This window comes from Gopherus evgoodei, chromosome 9, assembly GCF_007399415.2.
Source record: "Gopherus evgoodei ecotype Sinaloan lineage chromosome 9, rGopEvg1_v1.p, whole genome shotgun sequence".
Classification (NCBI taxonomy): Eukaryota; Metazoa; Chordata; order Testudines; family Testudinidae; genus Gopherus; species Gopherus evgoodei.
The window spans coordinates 103,083,612-103,105,944 of record NC_044330.1 but is presented as its reverse complement, the minus strand read 5'-3'; the positions used below and the strand labels follow the sequence as shown (position 1 = coordinate 103,105,944).

Below are 22,333 nucleotides of genomic sequence, written 5' to 3'. Positions count from 1 at the left end.
CACATTAAAATGATACAGATTAAACCAAACTCTATACAGCCCAACAAAAACCTGAGCACCAGTCCATGCTGTGACACTATAACTGGGGCAGAATCCTGGCCTCAGGGAAGTCAGTGGAGGTTCTGCCATTGCTTGCAGAGAAGTCAAGGTTTCACCTTTGGACTCCACAGGCCTGGAAGCACAACTGAGGAATATACTTTAAATCCTTCAAGAGAAAATTGTTTAAACCATATTAAGGCACCACTTCATTCCTCCTCCATCCTCAACAGTGCACTGGGGATCTTTGACAATAACTCTGAGAGAGGAAGGATGCTCCATGGTCAGAGTTTTCTCGAGGTTTAGGGAAACCTGGGTTCAAGTCTCCGCTCTGCCACAGGCTTTCTCTGTGGCCTTGGGCAAGTTTGTGCCTCAGTTTTCCATTTATAAAATGAGAATAATAGCGCTTCCCTAACTCCTAGTGGTGTGTGAGGATAAATACATTGGAGCATAGGCACTGACTCTGTGGGTGCTCCAGTGCTAGAGCACCCACCGGCAGCTCCCTGCCCTACCCTCCACCCCAGATCACCTCCGTCTCTGCCTCCTCCCCTGAGAGTACCACATTCCCGCTTCTCTCCCAGTGCTTGCTGCCGTGAAACAGCTGTTTCGAGGCATAACACGCTGTAGGAGGGAGGGGGGAGGAGCAGGATTGTGGCACGTTCAGTAGAGGAGGTGAGGAAGAGGCAGGGCTGGGGAGGGGATTTGGGGAAGGGGTCCAATAGGGGTGGGGAGGGGGTGGAGTTGGGGCAGGGACTTGGGAAAGGGGTTGGAATAGGGGTGGAGCAGGAGGGGGTGGGGCAGGGGTGGAGTCAGGGCAGGGGTGGGAGAGTCAAGCACCCACTGGTGCCAGGAGAAGTTGGCACCTATGCATTGGAGACTGGGAGGTGCTTAGATACTACTGTACTGGGGGCTATATAAGTACCTAGGATAGATGGATAGACATCATACATATTATTAATCTTCAACAAAACTGGTGGCCACCAACAGGAGACTTTAACTCACCACCTCCTTGTTCTGCAATTAACCATGTATATAGTGCAAGAGAAATTACTTTTGCTGTGTGTCTCACAGTAGCTTCATTCAGTAAAATGCGTGCAGCCTTCTTGAACATGGAAAAGCTGTGTGCAGCTTGTCTCATATTTTGTTTAGAGGTCTAATTGGGGGAGAGGGGAAGTGGGCCTTCAATATCATGGGCTTTCAAATCAAAACAAAACCCATAACTTCCAGAAACGAACTGTAGGCTGTCCTTAGGTGAGGGCATTGCCTTCATTTGCTATAGCACAAGTGAATATGGCATCATTTTGTATCTTCTATATGCCTCAGATCAGAGCCAAAGGACACTGCTGAGGTATTTTTCATAAATGTAAGAAAATCTTTGTAGAATCCCTTAGAAACCTGAAATTAAAAGATGTCAGTAAGGATGTATTTATATCATAAACACAATAGCTGTTGCCATAGCGTCTACTGCCACCTGCTGGATTCCCTCACTCTGCCTCTGCTATCTCACAAACACTGTGGTTTGTCTTTTGAATCTCTTCAATGGTACCCCATGTTGTGATCTGCACTGTTCGTGTGTTGTGAACAAGGGCACCGCAGATGTTTAGCAACATGAAGATTGCTGTACATAGCAGTAGTGCCACAATATTAGTAGCTTGCTTTAGGGAATATGATTGGATTAGTTTATATCTGATGCCCTGAATTTGCTTAAGAAGGCAGAGATCTGAACGCATCCAACATGAATGTCAGTACATAGTTTAATTCCAGCTCCTACAATGAACTGCATTTTTAAAAAGGGGGAGAGAACACAATAGTTCTACAGAGTGCTGCACAACCTGCAGTGCAAATGAGATAACTATTCTTTTTAGCACATGCCCTTAATGATAGCATCTTTATTAACATATTAGCAGGCAGGGTAACTTCCAGCACTCCACATCATTAAGAACTTTAAATGATCATTTCTGCATAGTATATATAATTCTCTTTATTCGCTGATTAGAAATGTCCAGGCTTCAGAAATGCTAACACCATGTAGAAATAGCAAGCTGGTAGTTATCTAATTAGAACCTGCTTCAAAATCTTGCCATGGGGCTTGTAGAGCTGGCCTTTTTATTTTCCTCTACTTTGTGCTCTGAATGACTCTGAAGTTCCCTCTGCTCTTTCCCTTAATGAGTTGTGCTGCGGTGGGCTAAATGTGAAACTGCTAGCATAGACTTCTCATCTGAAAGCATCTAATTGCTAAAGTAAGAAGAGAGAACCTTTTACAATGTTTTCTATTAATTATTTAATTATTGTTTGTTGCTGGTGTCCTCCTGCTTCATACAGCTGTAACATAACAGACCTACAAGTGCTAACTAACTACAGCTACTGGGATCTATTTGCTATCAAATCTTTCCTGTTTGCCAGACTGCCCTCTTAGAAATATGAAACCAAGTTTCTCCCTTTTGTGGATTTCCATTTGGCAAAGCCTTAGTGTTTGTTAATAGAACACAAGTGTACATAGTCAGCAGAAGCCTGAGAGTACAAAATGAGGCTTTATAGATGTCCTATGAAATGAGCTCTTTTTACAAAAGTTTTTCTTTATGGGTTGCAGACTGATTTGCAGTCCTCACTTAGGGGCATCTTTTGCGTTGGCTTCAGACCTATGGATTTTTGTTTTTAAATGGATATTAGATATGCTAAAATAGATATTCTGAATCCAAGTCACTATGAATGAGAGTGGATGAGAGTAACCATGTCACGGTACATTAAGTTTGGGCCCTACAATTTTAATACATTTATCAAACTTTCCTTAAAATGCCTATACACTTTGTCCATTTAAAATGTACACTATATCAATACTGCTAATATCAAGCAAACAATGTATGCTAGGAAATATAAAGACTTAATTATGCTACCAAACTGTTTTAGATCTTAAACTCAGATTGTGAAAGAATCTGTTACTGCTTATATGATCTCTAGGAAACAAAATACAGCTGACTAGTACTGGCTGTGCTGCAGCCTATTTACTTTCTTAATTACAAAAGAAAAAAAGGCAGGGTAGAAAACTTGTGGGAGCAGAGGGAGAAATTGCATGTCCAGCTTGAGAGTTAGACCTGAGAGCTGGGCCCTGCTCATGACTCCACAGGTGCAGGGAGAGGGAAATGAGGATACAGAATACAAACAGTGGGGCCTGATTCACTGTTGCCCTGTACCTTGTGCAGCTACATACACCAGTGTAACACGGCTGTAAAATGCCACCACTTCAGAATGGCAGTGTGTCAGGCTCACTTTGACTTGGTGCAAAGGACTATGCAAGGTGCAGGGCAGTGGTGAACTGAGCCTGTGGATTGTGAGTCCCAGTATGTGCAATGCAGGGTAAAGATGGTTTCCTAGCATAGCACAGTAAGAGTTGCAAGTATTACATTGTGGGTGATGCAAATCCATTACCAAGGGCACAGTTGAAAGGAAAAGAGGGCCTTGCTTCCCAGTGCAGCAACTGGCATGGAATTTGGAGGGAGGTGCACAGATTGCAGGAGGAAGGAAAGGTTTGGAGGAGGCACTCTAGAAACCCAGTCTGTAGGCACATGATTTGAATGCTAGCCTGGCTGCAGTTGCAGCACCTCAGTAAATAGTTCTCTTTATAAAGAGCCAGGTTAGATTTATGAGCACACAGTCCTCTTATGTTATCACCCAGCATGAGTACCCGAGACACTTGACCCAGACCCAGGACCCCACTAGGGGCATATGAAGCCATGCCTAACAATCTAACATGCCAGCAAAATAGCATACAAGTTGCTCCTGAGACAAAGTAAAGTAACAATTGTCCTGTTCACATCCAGCTGGTTTCATGTGTCAGCCTGCTCTGAGCTGGCAGGATTTGCGTTGCAATGACCACATAGCTAGGTATGTGTTGGTTGTACAGACACTTGGGCATGTTGCCAAGATGTGGCCCTGTGTGTGTGATGTGTGCATTCCTTCTACCTTATCAGTAAATGTAGAAACAGTAGCAGGTTTTAATCAACTAAGATCTCATTAATTAATGAAAGACATTCTCCCTTATATCTGACCTGTAGATCTCGCAGCTTATGGTTGGGGAATGAGGGGTAAAGAATAAACCCATTTAATAATCAGCAAAAATGGATTTGAATACTATGCAATACTTCAGCCAAAAAAATTGCCAAGCCATGTTTCTGGTCATTAATTATAATTCACTAGTCTAAATCCCATGTCCAAGGAAAGACAGATGATAGGCAAAGAGATATATATCTTGAACTTGTTGTGTAATGACAGTTGTTCTTGTATCTTTCAGATCTATGAAACAAAGTTACTATAGTTTTGTGTACTATACCTTTACATTTCTAAAGAACTCTGCCTGTGAGCAGAGATTGTTGCCATTTTGGACTTGGAATTGCTGCACCGTGTACACAAGAGAACATCACACTGAGCTCTGTTTTGTTTCTTGCCTCAATCTACAGATAACTTAAACACAAAGTACTGAAGAGCCAATAGTGTGCTTCATACCAATTTGCTAGAATTTAATTACAGATTAAACTTGCCATCCCATGTTTCTGTAAAGAAGTGACACTTCATTAGAGGCTATCAATGAAAATAATGTTTGAAGCCTGACAAAAACTTTCCTTGAATCAGAATGTCATTGTCACTTTTGCATCATTAATCCTTTACAAAGGTATGTGCAGGAAGGGCTTGTTAATACTGTGCTATCCAAATGCTATGTAGGAAAATTACCATTAGCAGTATTTAAATAGGACAGGCATCTCCTTTGTCCAGATCTCCGGAGGAGGAGGGCCTTGCGGGATTTGGGAGAGGCTGACGCTAGATCAGGGGGCCTCTCCCAAAGCTTGAAAGGGTCTCTGAAAAGCAGGGGAAGGATGTGCCTATACCGGCTATACTACAGAGATGGAGCAGAAGGACATGTTTTATCCCCTGTAGAAGACACTCTGAAGGAGACAGCATTTTTTGCCAGGTAGCCCATCACCCTGTAAGTGTGGACCAGAAACCCCCTGTTCTTCTGCTGAGCCAGGTGGAAGGTACAGATGGCTGTATTTCTCTGAAGTCACCAAAGGTAACAAATTTGGTGAGGAAGTGGAGCTTACTGTGGGGGGAATGGAGAGAGGTCCCCTTCAAAGTTTGTTTTGTGGGGTTTGGGCCACTCTACTGATGACTTGGGTTTTACAGGACATTCTAAAGGATGTAATCTCGTCTGTAGTTTCCAAAGGGTTCATCATTTTAAATCTTCATTGTGCTCAAGTCTCACTAGAATAAGGAGGCCATGTTGTCAGAACTAAGAGGAACAAAAACATATTTGATTTGAAACTATTTTATAAGAGCGGGATTGTAGAACAGTTTTGTAAAGCACTGGCACTTGTTAAGGAGATGAAATGCTGAGCATTAAGTCAGAGGTTTAAATATTCTAGTCAGAATCTTCCACTATGCACAGAGGAATACACTGTGTGAAGCTAAGAAATTTAAAATAAAATTGTTGGAGGGTTTCTGTTGTACCACTAAGCCTAGCTGACTTGGTATTGGAAAAATGAAGGCTTGTACTAATAGGAGACTCTTCAAAAAAGCTCCCACTACCTTCAATGCCATAGTACATGTGTATTCTAGAAATGTGCAGAGGGGGTTACAGTTGAGTAGGGCTACAGGGAGGTGGGTGGTGAAGGGGAATGGGGGTGGAGTGAGTGTATCTACATCAAGTTTAAAGCATTAAGTGCTTAAAAGTCCAAAGACACAAGATTCTACTTTTCTGAACTATCTAAATGCTGAATTGCTCTGTAAGCAGCACTTGAAGTTCTACGTCTGCGCCTTTGTTATCCTAGAAATTCAAGCCTCTCTGCTGAACAACAAGATTTTTTTTAAAGTGATTTAATATGCAGCTACCAATTCTCCATTTTTAGACGCCATACCATCTTTCTTTGAGCTGGTACCATGCCCTTTTGCAGTATCTTATAATTCGCCATACTGAACCTGTGAATAAAGGAAATGGTAGAATTAGCTAGAACATCTGTATACAACAGAAAACTGCCTTATGACTTCAGAAATATGAAATAAATAGAATCTAGTTGTTTATCACAGTAAAAAATCATTCCACTTTTATCTTGTGACTTGACAAATATTGGACCTTACATGCATAATTTAGATGTGAATCAAGACTGAGCCTTCCAAACCAAAACTTACCTCCATGTTCAAAAATCCAGATTCAGCACACACCTTATTTGTGTCAGGATCTGTGGTTCTGATTTGGACTTGGGCTTGTGTCTGTAAAAATGAAACCTTTTCAACAATCATTGGTACAAATAACATAACTTCTTCCCCCTGTTCTCTTCATTATTTGCGTAGCTAAAAAAATTTTACCCTTAGGCAATTAAATAAGGATTTTCGTCATTTGCTTTCTTTGCACCCTCTTCAAAAAACCAAACAGAAGCCAGAGTTTTCATGTAGCAACAGGCATTGTGCACAGTATGGCCATTCTTATAATCTTAACTTAATATTTGTCTAAAAAAAAATCTGAAGTACAGTAATAATGTTAAATGGCAACATCTCTCTGCAATTCAACTTGGGTTTTGACTTCTTAAATGAAGCTGGTGATGGTGGCAGTAAGCCTCCATTTTATAGTTCCTTCTTTTATGGTTCTTCTAGCACCATATGCCATTTTGCTGGCCTTCATTCTGACATTGTTGGTTGTGTTGGGGAACCTCTAGTTTTTCTCTAGTGCTTTCCATATGCTTAGTCTTCAGAAGGACTCAAGTGAAAACAGAATTAATCAATATACACCAAACAAAGAATCTTCATATAGATCAACTGGAAGTTATTTTTCCCAGTAATTGTGGTCTCTAGTTCTCCTACTGTTTCCAGTGTTTAGGGGCTCTTTCAAACCCTTGAAATTGAATGGACTATTCTGATGTTCCTAAATCAACAGTGATTCACTTCTAAAATATGTAGCTCCCCAAACTCAAGTGAGACATGCCCTAGGATTGAGTTCAGAACCAAATAAGTCAAACCACTTATGAGATGTGTTAACCAACTCCTATGTATCAGTTACTGCATGGCTTGGTCCCTGTGTCATTGTGCACCCAATACGACACCATTCTGTGGCCCCAAATGCACTCACCCTGTTCATTTCAGGGCCCTCACCTCAGGAAGTTGCAAGAGCATGAGGCTGTGTCTTCACTGAAGTGACTTGCACTGGAATTACTTGTCTCGAGTTAACCCAGCTCATTGTGCAATAAACACTTAAGGTGTTGTGTTCACCCAGGTGCTGCAGTCACTCGTGTGTGGCACTAAGCCATCTGGTGGCACATCATATGGCTCTTTGTGCTGCAGTAAGGTGGGCTGCTCTATGAATTCCTTCCTAGTGAACTGTGAATTCTTCCCAGTGAGTTGTGGGAAGTGAATTTCTGGACACACAGTGGGAAATAGTGGGAAGGCTTGTGTAGAGTAGCACCACTCGCATGGTGCTAGCCAGCATCCACACTGCACAGGGATTGTGAATTTTGGGAACTGACCACTTTTTCCAGCTGCAGAGCCCATCTAACTTCGTATCCCTGTGAAGTGCTCCCAGCAGTTGGGGAAATGCTTAGCAACTGTTTAGATCAAACGATAAGAGACATTTAGCAGAGTGGTAAAGAAACACTTAAGGGAAGCATTTATCAAGCAATAACACAGCCACTCAGACAAAATGTAAGTGGTTGGTTGAGAGAGACGCTAAGGACAGACTGGGTCAAGATAACTTTAGAGGAAATGCTTGTGTGCATCAGCTGCTGGTATTCTTTACTACCATGTTGTTCGACCTGCCCTGACCAGGTTTAGATGCCACGGCGCTTAAAAATGGAGCGGGTCAAATTTTTTGACTAAACTATTTTCTGTCAAAAAACCTGCTGTTCCATTGAAACAACTGTTTTATGGAAATGTATCTGTTTTGATGAAAATTGTGTTGGAAAAGTTCCTCAGGTGGGGGGTGGAGAGTGAGCTCCCAGAATAGCCAATAGCCTGGGGGCGAGAGCACTCACTGGGGATGTGGGACACCCAGCTTCAAATCCATGATCTCCATCTCCCTATGTCATGCCGTAAGCACTGGACTATAAGGGCAGTCACTATCTCTCCTGTTGACAGTTAAAGTTCCTCCATACCAAAGCCTCACTGGGCTGACATGGTTAAGGAAGGCTCCTCAGTTTTGCAGCAAGGGAGTGATGTGGCCAGCTTGCTTCTGACAGCCCTAACCCCATAGATCAGGTACCTGTTAGGCAGCTGGGTGAATTCAAGGTGCCCATTCATTATGATATTGAGCGAGACTGAACCAGGGCGTCCTGGGTCCTAGCCAGCAAGGGAGTGATGTGGCCAGCTTGCTTCTGACAGCCCTAACCCCATAGATCAGGTACCTGTTAGGCAGCTGGGTGAATTCGAGGTGCCCATTCATTGTGATATTGAGCGAGACTGAACCAGGGCGTCCTGGGTCCTAGCCAAGTGCCGAAAATCACTCAGCTGTTGCACCTCAACTGGAGCTGTTCCACTTCATATAAATCATTAAATAGTTATTGGTACAGACAGAGACTGACTCTCTGTAGCCCAGTGGTTAGGCTGGGCATGGGATATGAGGGACTAGGCTCAGGCAGAGCAGGACCTTGAACCTAGATCTCCCTGCTGAATGCCCTCATCACTGCGCTATTGGCTATTCTGGGGTCTCCCCCACCCAGTGAAAAATGTCAGAGTCTCATTTTTGTTTCAATGGGGAGCAAACTTCAAAAGCTCATTCTTTTTGTGTGTGAAATCAAATGGTTTTCTGGGCAGCTCTAGTTAAAAATCTTGCTGTGCAGTTTGCAGTAGGGCCACCTTTTTACTAGCATTTGGAATTACAATTGCTGCAGGTTTTAACGCAAATGCTAGTGAGCTAGCTGACATTTAGACCCTCATTCTCCAGTCTGAACACAGGCACTGGACGTTTTGCTGGTCAGAAATGTTGGTGCAGGTTCTTCAGTATAAATTCTTGAAAACCCACAGAAACAAAGGGATGTCCTATTAAAAACAATACATCCTGAGATCTCCTGAGTGGGGTAATGTGTTAATAGGGATTCTGCACTGTAAAACAATTCAGGCACTTTAATCTTTCAGCTTATTGGAAAGCCAGGAGTTAAGGAATGATGGTGTTTTTTGTGGAGAGGGGTAAATAAAGTGCCCTATTAACCCAGCTTCACTCTTACCAAGGGCTTAGTGATGGAAGAGTCAGGGGCAGAATGGGATTAAGGCATTTTGGGACCTATGAACAGCACAGTGTGGGGCACTCTGTGGTTTAGTCCTCATGCTGTGATCACACCTCTTTGGTGTGGCGATGACAGAGGGCCCTCCTCCCTGCCCAGAGAGGCAGAGGATGGAGCATGGGGCCTATTCCTCCCCAGGAGTAGCAGCAAGAGTCTCCCTTTAGGAGAGAAGGGAGGTCTTGGCGGGACTCTCCATCTAGATGGGGGCCATTTTCCCCTTTTGGAGCTAGTGTTCCAGGCTATCTGGAGACCCAGGCAGTCGTCACTGCGACAGTCACGCTCAGGTCAGGTTTTCAAGCTTTTCTTTGTGAGGACTGGAAACTTACATTTGTTGATAAAAACTGAGATTCTGACATTATCACATGACTCCAGGAACTGGGTCCCAGAGCACAGACCAGTAGAGCCTATTCTTTACTCATACCCGGCAAGGGGCTTTGACACTCAAGACTGTGCTGTTGTACATACTCTTGGAATGGGAAAAGTTGTTATGGCTCCTTCACTGAATCCCTGATCCTGCAACTTGAGTTGCATGTAGAAATCCTCACATATAGCATTTCAACAGGGCTCTGCATGGGTGTAGGGTAGGGGTCCATCTAGATGGAACAGATTTCAGGTTCAGAGGGCTTAAAAGTCTTAGGGAAGGGAGACTTGTATATATCACAACTATGATTTTTCTTGCCTCATTTTTGCCACATGGCCAGTCCCAATTCAGAATGTGCCATTCCAAAATGATCTGGATGTTTTCACCCACACTGAGACAGTGTGCGTGCGCGCGCACACACACACACACACACACACACACACACACACACACACACCTGGATGTTTTCACCCACACTGAGACAGTGCGCGCGCGCGCACACACACACACACACACACACACACACACACACACACAAGCATCAGCAACGTTTATACACATTGCCCTAAGTTATATTAAACATCTGCATGTGTCCCTGGAACTGATGAGCTGACACACTGGGCTACTAGCTAATGTTTTTAATGTCTCATTGAATGGTTCTCAGTTCTAGCTATGAGGGGTTGGGGGAGCTCTTAATCCAGCGTGGATTATTTTCAATAATTAAGAAGGATAATAAGACACTTACTAGCAGAGTGCATTGCTTATAACACATATAGTCTTTGTTTTAAGGTTTTCCCACAGTATAAAAGTACTTCAGTGGTTCTGATTAGACAATGTAACACCTATCTCTCTGGGAAAGTAGGAGAAATAGGGGCTTAACCTAGTGGAAAATTGTAAAATATTTTAAGTATAAATTATTTACCTTAAAGTTCACTCTGAAATTTTTCTTGCCACGGTAGCTAGCTGCTTATCAGGTTATCACAGCAATGTGCAGGACAATGTACCCATCCCTTTCAGCAGTTTGACCGATGAGCCTTCCTAACTGGAATATGTTGTCTGTAACTTCACAACTGCAATACTGCTTCTGTGTTTGGGATTTTGAATTTTTTTTTTAAGCTAATGGTCTGTTTTTATGGAAACCTTTCAGAGATTAGAGTTGATTTCGAAATCATTCTCCATAAAGTCTCTTGATCATATTTTATGGTGTCTGCAATTTATAGAGATAATCTTGTATCCCTCTGATACTTATGACATGTAGGAATAACTCCCTCTGATGGTTAATCTCAATTCTATACCTTTTTAAAAATATTAAAATATCTTTAAACCAGAGCTTGTAAAAAGGTAACTCTTACAGCCGATCTTCAGCTTCAATTGCTCCTGCAGGGGAAGTCATAATGATGAATTTGTGACATAATTTCTACGGCAACACGCTGTGATTTCATAAATGCAGGATGATGATTATAGTGCAGGATCAAGGTGAAGCTGGATTGTGATGGAAAAAAGCCCCTATTCAAATGCAAATTTTTCCATAATAGCAGAGGGGATAGTAGAAATTACTGGCAATTTATTTTATTTGCGATTAAGCTTCTCATTTGGTTTTCTCCAGTGTGAAAGTAACTCTTTACACGAGGAGAAGCAAAGGAATGGCAGAAAAGAGCGTTTAAACCAAAACAACCCTCTCTTGTGTCATGAGAATAAAATAAAAATTAATTGATTAGAATAATTAATAATAATAATGCTCTGTTCCTCTACAGCTCCTGCCATCTTAAAGGGCATCACAAACCTTAATTGATTAAGCCACAGAACAGCCTCTAAGTTAAATCACATTATTAGCCTCATTTTACAGAGGGGAAGTGGTGGAAATAAGACATGAGCTTAAGTGATTTGCTCAAGGTCATACAGTGAGTTAGTGTTAAAAATCCCGGTTAGATTTCCATTTGAAAGACCCATCAACTAACCAGTTGAGTTTTGGCTAATCGAATGTCAAACTGGCTGTTAGATTGTAATTTGAATAAAGTACACTAATCAAAATGAGCACAAATACCTGTAGTTATTTGTAATCTAGAAATCAATCAATCCTATATTGTCCATCACTAGGAATCAAAACAGGAAAGAATAAAGCTAGTACTGTTGTCTGTTGGCCTTTCAATTTTGAATAGCCAGTAGCTCATTGGCTTCTAGTTAGCCATTCACTCTGGAATTGGGAGAAGCAAACTTCTTTTTTGTTCCAGATAGCCTGGCATTTAATCTGTTTATCTGAAGATTAAACTAATTGCTTCTGTAAAACACCATTCCCATACCATCTAGCATACATCTGTTAACCCTGGGAGGGATAAACGTGAACCAGTTGGCAGATGGTCTTTTGGATTTGAGTGGCCAACAGCCAAGTAGCTGCCAGTTGGGTGCTTGCAGAAATATAGTAAAGAAGCCATGCTACATGCATATTCTATTTGGTTACTTTTCTTTGTCGTAATGAAGATGGTGTCCAATGCAATAAAATACCATTACACATCCCCCAAATGGACTTGGTTGATAAAGTGTGCCTCCAAATCAGATCTGTCAGGATTGGGGCTAGGGAGGGGCTTTTATTTGTGTATAATATGCATGCAAAACATTCCCCATATTATTAAATAATTATTTAAGAATGTGTCTAATTATTGCTCATCATTTCTACGTAGAAGAAATTCCTTCGATGAAACTATCTTTCAAAAGCAAATTTACCTTCATTTCCACTAATCTGAAAGATTCATATTTATTGCATGAGACATATCATAGAGACAATTGATAAATACGATTCAAAAAGCCAGTTACACATCTTGCAACCTATAAGCCATGCTATTTTAAAACTATACAGTATTTTCACAAGACCCTGCTCCTTGAAATTCATGATTTTACTCGTCTAGTAGGAATTGTCGCATCAAGACTATCAGAATCTACATACAATCAAAGCCCATTATTTGGAATAGAAAATATCTTCCTGGGTAGTAGAATACTGCTCAAAATGTACAAGAGGAAATGGAATACAATGCACATGTTGTACTAGGCTATTGTGGAGGGCAACCAGGAGACTTCTTGTTTGCCACAGATCATTTTATATCCCAAATAGACATCTTGAAAAGGGCTCACAGTGTTGACAGGTGTGATGCCAGTCTAGTGCAGGGATCGTATTTTACAGGGGCAATTAATTTTGTTCCTGGGATGGGACAGCTCGCACTGAAGGTGATCTGCAGTGAGAGCTAGTTCCTTTCCCCATTTCAATGTAACCAGCAGCCAGTTGTCCAATAGCTATTCATTTCCAAAAGGCCAACTGGCAATTTGTTCACATGTCTCTCTCCAATCTGCAGATGGGAGCTGGACAGGGTGGAAAATGACATTAATTTATTTCCAAGGTAAGAATTTAAATAGAATGTATTGTACTAACAAAGTCTATTCTGGTGTGAACTAGCCACTGACTATTGGACAATAGGCACTAAAATCTAAAGCAGCATGTTGGGGAGAAAATAGTAGCAAGCATTTTTGGTTGGGACAGAGGAAAGTGTTTAAATGTGGAAATATTAGGGCTAGTTGTTGCAAGACAAGTGTTTAATAGTCCAGTGCAAACGATGACCGTTCGTGAATGGCTAATATTTCGTAGGCAGTGGTGCCATCATGTCCCTTCCTCAACTGATGTTTGCATAGTCAAACACGATGAAGTCTTAAGATCAGTCAATAGAAAAATCTAGTTAGTAAGAATTGGTATTGAAAGTGACCAGTGACCTTGGTTTTAATTATATAACCAATGTTATCGATAGCCCTTCTTAATTAGGGCCTGACCCAAACCCACGGTAGTCAGTGGAATGATATTCATTGAATTCAATGGGTTTTGGATTGGGCCCTTTATGGAAACTTTTAAAAATCGGTTAATCCAGAGATTTCTTGTTTGTACCTATGGAATGAGAAATAAAAATCCCTGAGCTAGTAAAAAGCCTGATAACCAATAGGTAATACTAGTGTGCTGAATCACACAGGAAAATATATGCTCAAAGATAACATGGCTAAAATGAAGCTTTAATCCTATTTGAAGAGTCCTGTGAGAGTGAAATTAAAACTTTTTCATTTATGCCTTTGAACCTATTTTTCCTCATTTGATGAACCACAATGGTATTGGTGCCAACCCTTGGCAGGGTTTTGTTGTAGCCTGTATTAATCACGGTGACTAAGGGAAAATTATTGCCAATATTTATTTCCCTTTTCTGCACAAATATCTCGTTCTGAAAGTTTGTGCCTTGTTTTAGTTTTGGGACATGAAAATGGAAGACTAAGTTAAACTTCTGGGGTTATCCAGCACAGTTACTAAAATACATTGTGATCATACTGGAATGTATTTAGATGCAAATTAATTTTTCAGTCTAAAACGTGCAGAGTTACACTCACAGTACATTTATGCCATGCTTCTTATCCAGAATGATCCCAATGTTCTTTCCACACCTTGCCAACAGATTTACAGAGAAAAATCTCTAACTCTCTTGCTATCCAGCAAAGTGCAACTATGTAAGGAGAGTGTACACTTTCTCCAGCTGACATTATATTCTGTGTGTTGAAATTCTCCTTGCAATTACCCAACTTGGAATGTTGCCAGGAAACCAGGATTACCACCCCTACTCTTGCAATTATATCTTTAATGATTAAAAGATGATTAAGGTCTCTTTCTCATCTGAAAAACTGCACCTGCAGCAAACCCTTCAGCACAGGGGCTGGTGCAATGCTGACTCAGAAGAGTGCAGCTTGCTGAATTGCCAATGCTGTAATAGAGCGGGTTAATGGCTGCGGTGTATTGGGCTGAATCTAAAACAGATGCTAGTGTGGGGCTCTATTGGCAAGCAGGCCTACATAAACAGACAGTCCTAAAGGGGGTGGAGAGGAGAGGAGTGCAGGGAGCAGAGCAGGGTGAATAAAGGCTTCTTTGACTCAAATGAGGACACCTTTAAATTACTTACCGTTTTTCTTTTCCACTTCCTGCAGTGCTTGGGTTTTCCTTGGTGGTCTCCCATCCAATCCACTGCTGTAGCCTGACCTGGCTCAGCATGTGAGCTGTATATACACACTGCTCAAGTGATTACTACCCTTCAGGACTAATGCACCACTTCTTTTGTCATCCAATGCAGCTCAATGCTGCCTTCCTTAAATTCAGAGCAAGCCCATCTAACTAGCAGTAAATTACCACTAAAATCAAAAAGCCCGTTCTGTAGTGTTCTGATTAAACAGTTCTGACAGAAGCAAGCAGCGATTATCCTAAATTGGACTGGTTATCAATTAACCAAGCCAACCACTATAGTTAATATTCTGGCCAAATAAATGTTTGGGATATGGAAGAGGAAAATACTAATGTGGGGTTGAGATGCAAGAAATGTCATAATTGAGCTATTTCACAAGAGGAGTTTACAGTCTTCCTTGTTTTGGACTGTAGGCGCTATCACAGTATAAATATGAAATAAACATAATATGGCTAAAACACGGTTCTGTCTCACATTGTAAATGGCACTAGTTGTGTTGCTTGAACCATGCTACAGCCCATGGAAAAGAGGGGCTGAGGGCAGGGAGCAGGCTCTGGTACCAGCCGCCATCTTATCCTCCTCATCTCCGGATGAGGCAGTGGCTGCCTCAGTAACCACGCGATACCACGAAGACCCTGTGGCAGACCCAGTCCTCATTGCCGCCTAACACCAAGAGGTACGAGTCGAGATACTTTATCCCCTCAAAGGGGTATTTTCAGGACTCCATGCTGTTCTTTCTGTCTGGGGTGTATTTATAGGGATCTGCATAAGGACTCAGCTTGAATATCTGATTAATGTAAAGTGAAAGAGACACACTCACTTAAAAATAAAATATAGCAAAATGTACTGTGAATGCTGTGCATCATAATGCTGTGCTGCTGCTTAGATGTTCAAGGGAAGGGCTCTGAGACTAACCTGGAAGAAAAACATCAGGTATATCGCCAAGTTAAGATGTGTGTATGTGTGACATCAATCAATACAGCAGACACTCAGACCTACACCTTCTCAGGAAGGAGTTTGTGTATTTTTCTCACAATGTCTTTTTAAGAAGAAATGTGGGAGGTGTGTGGGTGGGGGAGAAGCCCCAGATTATTTTTTAAAGGTGAATCAAAGAGTTAAAGGCAAACTAGGATGTTAAGAAGGTGTACGTATGGAAGAAGCTCTTTTATTGAAATTACTGGCACATAAATCCAGAAAAGCCTTGTGGGTTGGGTCTAAGAAGCTTATCAAAATCAGCACCTAATCACAATGATCCTTCCTTGCCCAAGCTTTTGGGAAGCTGACCTTCACAAACCTGCTTATTAAAACAAACACTAGGCTCTCTTAGGATACATGGCAGTTTAAGTAGCATTATAACATGAAGTGTGGAGGGCTGGGTATAGCCTCATCCCTTTGCACAGATATATGACAAACTATGCAAGAATAACTTATCATAAAACATTATGCCTCAGACCACTCAGGATGCTAAAAATTATAAATGAAGTTTATAGATTTTGTATAAAGGGTCTCTGATAATAAGCAATAATAACATACCAGTTGTGACTCCTTTTAAAAAAAAACATACCAAGCCAAACAAACCAAAAGGTGGGTTAGTACACTAGACTTTCACCTTGTGACCACAAGTTTTGTGGGTTTATTATAGTCTGTCATCAAACCACCACACGATCTGATGTGATTACTTGTAATTTGCAGTGTTGTTGTAGCCGTGTTGGTCCCAGGATATTAAAGATACTAGCTGGGTGGGGTAATATTTTTTATTATATTTAGAATTACTAGTGCATAGTTTCTGAAGGTGCTCTCCAGCTATGTAAACACACATGAAACTTTTCTGTGTGTCTAAGTCATTAAAGTGTAAGTAAATGTGGGATTTTAAATGATGATTCCCTGACCTCTTAGATGTGCTATGATGTCTAGCTTTTGCTGTATTTATATGGAATGTATTTAGCAATCAGATGGGAGATGAAGTGGGCTCAGAGTTAGCCTAGGGGACACTCTGATTTGCATGCATATATTTCAGAGACCTTTCTCCTTTTTGAAAGAGGAAAATGCATGTGCAGCAGAAACTGGTCTGGGCAAGTTATGCCCCCTTTAAAAGCAGCAAAGAATCCTTTTTGGTGGCTGTGTTAGTCTGGATCTGATACTTGCCCCTCTGATACTTGCCCCCTTTAAAGCAATTCCAGTTCAGTTTCTGTCATGTGAATTGCATTTTGCCTAACCTGAGCATAGTCCAAGATGCACTGCATAGTAGAATATGGCTTCATGACCTCTTTCAAATGAGAGACCAGTATTACTAGGCGCTGTCCCTTAAATGTGTGCTAAAAGCCGACTGATGGGGAGTAAATGCCAGGAAACTAGGCACCCAATCAAGTGGCCTTAGCTATGCTCATAATGTATTTAGACAATAGTCTGCATTACATACTTGAAGACTGATCTTGTGAAAACGAACCCTGCTGGTGCTGACCCACAGAGGCTTTGCATGTTGGGAAAACCGCCAAATTGCCCTGGAAAATGGTGAAACTCCAGCTGGGGGAATTAATGAAAATTTTCTTTTTTGCCAAAAAGCAGGGGGGGTTTTTTTGAATTTCAAAAAGCAGGAGGGGTTTTTTTTGTTTTTGTTTTTTATTTTGGCTTAGACAAAAAATGTAAACACTCACCAAAATAGTTAGTGCATGGAAGTATTTGCAAAACGAGTAGGTCCAGCTATGCAATGCTGGGAGGATAGACTTTGTTTCTTTTCTTGAAACCTTTTAAAATGGTTTTGTAGTTCAGTATGTGAGTTCTAATTTGTATCTTATTCTTTGCTAGATTTTACAGTGTGACATCCACTCCTTCTAAAGAAGTTGTTTTTCTTTTGATTTTTATACAAGCAATATAATAAAGCTCCTGTGTGGTATATCACAATAAGCTGTATACCAATGCTGTATGTTTTTCTCGTGTACAGAGTTTCCTTGCAGCCAATATAGGTTCTTGCATGAGTAAAGACTGCAGCATTAGAGCCTACATCACTTTTACTACATGACACCTAAAGATTTATATAATGTTGAATGAAATATTTTCTGTCGCATGTTCTAGGTTAATTGTTTTTCTTTTTAATTAAGAAGGCTCTTTCCTACTATCATACAAGATGCTTGATTTCTGAAGTCCTCAGATATATGCATTTTCCCAATCTTTCTATTTCTCTGCATAGATGATGGGTTAACTTGTCTGCTAGTTATACAAGGCAAATATGGATTTCTTTGTTTAAACAAATTCTATTGAATTGTGTGTGTGTGTATATATATAATGAACCATGCATTGTTTAAAAAATATCAAGTTTAGTAAGGGTATTTTAATTTTTCTCTTTCCCAGTAGAGGTGTCTCTCTTATTTCTGAGTAGAAATCTGATCAAAGCTTTTTCTTAGAGAGACCAGGTGGGTGAGGTAACACCTTTTATTGGACGAACTTCTGTTGGTGAAAGAGAAAACTTTCAAGATACACAGAGCTCTTCTTCAGGTACCTGCATTAAATTCCTTCACAATATCACTTAGTAGCAGAATTGGATTTTAGCAAAGGGAAGGATGGTTTGCTGTTAAATGTGGTAACTGGTACGTAGAAGAAATCGTTAATGTTGTTGGGCCTTATTTTTCTGTCTATTTTAAATCAGGCTTCCACAATAAAATTAATGGCAGGATATGGCACATAGACATATTAGAAAATGTGGATTGTTTGCCTTTTCAAATCAGACTTTTTTTATACACCGCATTAATATTTAGTTTTAGATTTAACTTGTGATTAATAGAGAGACAATTCAGGCTTTTTGTGGCTAAGAATCTTATGAAGGAAAAAAATGAGCTGAGGACTTTCTGTCATAAGAGAGAATCCCTGTCCCAAAGAGTTTACAACCTAAATATGCAAGAAGTGGGCGGGGAAAAAGAGGCTCAGACATGGGAAGAGACTAGCCCTTGGTCACACTGCAGGTCAGTGGCAGAGCTGGACAAATCGATGGAAAATATATATTTCAAGAAATGTTGTAGGCGCTGAAATGGGGCAGCATATGTCAAGACCTTACAGAACAGGCTGTGTCAGGGCCCTGCTGAGAGAGAGAAGATGTTGGACACAGGCATTTAACTATGGTGAGAGTGAATGAATGGCTAAACTGTAAAAATGCAGAGCAGGTCAGCAACTGGGTTTCCCAAAAGTTATGACTCTTCTTTGTCCCCTAACATGAAAAATGTTTACATAAGTCTGGCTAGAGAGGAAGGTTGAGTTATGGTTATAGGGCATCAGACTGGGACTCTGGAGACCTGAGTTCAATTCTCTTCTTTGCCAGGCTCCAGGCTGGGCTACTCCTTAAAACGTAGGTCAACATAACTACTGCACTCAGGGGTGTTAAAAATACACACCCTTTAGCGCTGTAGCTTGACTGGGCAAAACTCCCCTATAGATGTAGGTAGGTTGATGGAAGAATGCTTTTGACAACCTAGCTACCATCCCTTGGGAAGTAGAAACCCCCCTTCCATTGCTATAGACTATGCCTATGCTACAGGGTTATGCGGGTGTAGCTACAGCATTGTAGCTATGCAATTCTGGTCCCTGTAGGTTAGACATGGCCTTCTTTTCTGACTGTAAGCAAGTCATTTAATTTTCCTATGTCTCCGTTTCACCATCTGAAGAATGTTGATAGTTCTTTTGTCTTATCTATTTAGGTGGAAAGCTCTTGGGGTCAGGGATTGTCTCTCTTTTTGTGTGTATGTACAGGACCTACCACAATGAAATCCTGTCTTTGGTGGGGCTCTCTAGGTGCTAAAGGACTTTAGTTAGTGAATACTTCAAAATAGTTATTTCTTCTTAAGCACTCAGAAAAATTCAGATCAATGTTTATTAAGTAAACTATCATTTGCAGCAACTGTCTCTCCTCCCCTGCAGACTACGTGTGAAACTAACAGCAATTGTTCTCACCAATGTATATATTTAAAAGTTTGGAATTAAGTGCAACTGGTACATTTCCTGATCAGTGGTTGAACCAGAAGCAGCTCACTTCCTTCACATGGAAAAAAATGATGAAAAGATGCTAAATCACCTTCTCTCAAACAGAAAAGAGATTGAATTTAATGTATCAGACGTTATTGAGCCTAAATTTATGCTCTTGAATCTTATTGAGCTTGTTAGAAGCACTCTCCTACTTCAGAACAACAATCTGGATTGTATGGCAAAACAGTTCAGACCAAGGAATATGTGATGATGTTTTTTTATAAATGTGATAATTAAATTAAAGGGTTTTTTTTTTTGGAGTTAGACTTGAAGATACTAATTAAATTCACATTGACAAGTCAACACATTTCTCCTCTGGATTAAAGCAGTTCTTTTGTTTAGATAGCATTAATTAAATTCAAATATTTTGCTAATCCAGAATGGTTACATTTAAAACACAGAAGGCAAAAATTGGAGCTTTGAAATGTGCTTTGCTGAATGTGTGTAATTTAGGATACTTTTTTCCTTTTGGAAAAGCTAATCATTTAGAATTTTAAAGAAATTTTGGGGCTAATAGTTTGTGAATTTTATACCCTCTTGACAAAATGTTGTCAAAATGATGCATGCTTTTATTTAAATGCTGAGTGCTTAACTGCAGGTTTAAATTATGCTCAGTGATGAGGTAATAAAGTATTTCAGTAAATAAGTCTCAGAGGAGAACTTGCTAAGGAAAAAACACATACATTCCCAGTAGCCAGTCTGTTCAGGTCACTGTTTGAAAACTATAGGTTACATATCAAAGAATTATGACCTGCTGCTGGCAGTATTTTTCGAGGTTAGGACTTCATAAATATGTCAAAGACTCTATGCAATGTTGCCCCAAAATGGACAGTGAGAAAAAGCCGCTGGATATTAGTTTTAAAAAATGAAACTGATATTTGTATTCTTGCAATAGAATCTTTCCATCATTTTAAATCTTAAAACAGTGCATTCATTGATGATTGTGTTACACAGAAATTTGAGAGTGATGTCAAATTCAGGACCTGTTGAACCGAGCCAGCCTCAAATACAGAGTTTACTTTCAGAAATGCCAGAGCCAGTCTTTGGGGGGGATACTGTGGTGAGGAATCTGCTGGGGTGAAAACATGAGGTGGCTGCTCCATCACCCTACTGTGGCCAAGAGAAGTCAATCTTCAACACCAGTGTGTGTGGGAGGGGGTGGAGCAAGGTGGGGTGAAAGGGCAGGGTTCACAGTCAGTGCAGGATGGAGATATGTGCACATCTAATACAGAAGAATACTGTGCACTTAAATCACCTATTATCTGTGTATCTCTAATGTGGGAAAGCAGAATGTGAGGCAGAGAAGTGAGGAGGATAATTTTCAAACATTTTTTGCTACCCCCCGTACAATAACCTCCATGGTGGGTGCATGAGTCTGTCTTTTCTCCCATCCTTCCTTTCTCCCACCCTGCCCTGTGATATCACTGCCTGTTGTTTCTGTTGTCATGTAAGGCCCCATCCCCACTCAAAGTACAACCTACTGCCGCTGGTTTGCCACCCCGTCACCTGACTTGACTTACAATGGACATGAAAGGTTTTACTAGGACGTGATTGGGTAGGGTGGTGGCCCTGCCACAGCTTTTTTTCACAACCCATTGACCATGTGTGCAGTGAGTTTAAGCAGCATGTATGGATGCATGGCTGTACCAGTGCATTCTGGGAAATTGAGGGCAGCGATGAAGTGCTCAGAAGCAGCAGCATGTGGGGCACTGTACTGTGGGGACGCCCTACTGCACAAGGAGCTGGGGACAATGGTGCAGCTACACAGGCATGATTAGTGTCTGCCATAACACAGTAATACTGTGACGCATTGGTTTCAGGAAGATATACATGTAGCAGATTATTGGCAAGGGTGAAATGAGATCAGCAGCTGAGGTTACTGAGCATTAAGTGCTTGTGTGTGTGGTGGTCACACAGCATTCTGAGAGCCAGAGGTGCTAACAACTACTTACAAAGTTGGTTAAAAGCTGTCATTAACTAAATGAATAGAAACACTCCCAATCTTCTACTGGAGCGGCTGCCTGCACAGGCACCCCTCCCACCCTCCACTTCAGAGCCAATGTATCTGGTGACACATACGCAATAGCCTACAAACTGTCTTCAGCACATGGTGTGATTTAAAAATCCAGCCTACTGTATTCTGGGGCACAAATGCTCCCCTGTGCCAAAACAGAGAGCGACAGCTATTCAGTATGTTAATGGTAGCTGCTAGGAAGCATGAGGCATGGAATGGTGGTACCAAAGTGCATTACTGATGTGGCCAGAATGACAACCAGAAGGAATATAAGCTAGCCCATATCTGGCAATCGCAGGTGTGGGCTTTGGCCAGCAGATCCTCCTAATATGTGAAAGGACACAAAGCAATGGACACAAAGTGCTAGGCCCAGACTGAAATACCAACATATGATGAATCTAGCTTTCTAGGGAAATGTTATATAGCCCCACCAAACACCTGATGTGCCACCTCACAAACGGTGGTACCGCATCAAGCTTTGAATGTAGGTAGGTTCAGGTGTGTGACTGGCTGCTACTTATTCACAAATTGATTTATTGCCCCAAGTAAATGTTTTTCCCATGGGTGAACTTGTGGCAAAGAATTTAGGTCCAGGAGAACTCAGCAAGTCAGAGGTGGGAACAGA

At 41.1% G+C, this 22,333-nt stretch overlaps 1 long non-coding RNA gene across 4 annotated transcripts in view; it reads right to left on the bottom strand.

The window, feature by feature from the left end:
• Nucleotides 1–4,304: 4,304 nt before the first annotated feature.
• LOC115658043 overlaps nucleotides 4,305–22,333 on the bottom strand; it is a 68,239-nt gene continuing 50,210 nt past the window's right edge. For 3 of the 4 annotated variants that reach the window (XR_004002132.1, XR_004002134.1, XR_004002131.1), the window contains 2 exons: nucleotides 6,214–6,294; nucleotides 4,305–6,003 (listed from right to left, as the gene is read on the bottom strand). This is a non-coding gene — a long non-coding RNA (uncharacterized LOC115658043). Of the gene's footprint in view, nucleotides 6,004–6,213; nucleotides 6,295–15,531; nucleotides 15,600–22,333 lie in introns of all 4 variants that reach the window. The other variant, XR_004002133.1, reaches the window with a different exon arrangement.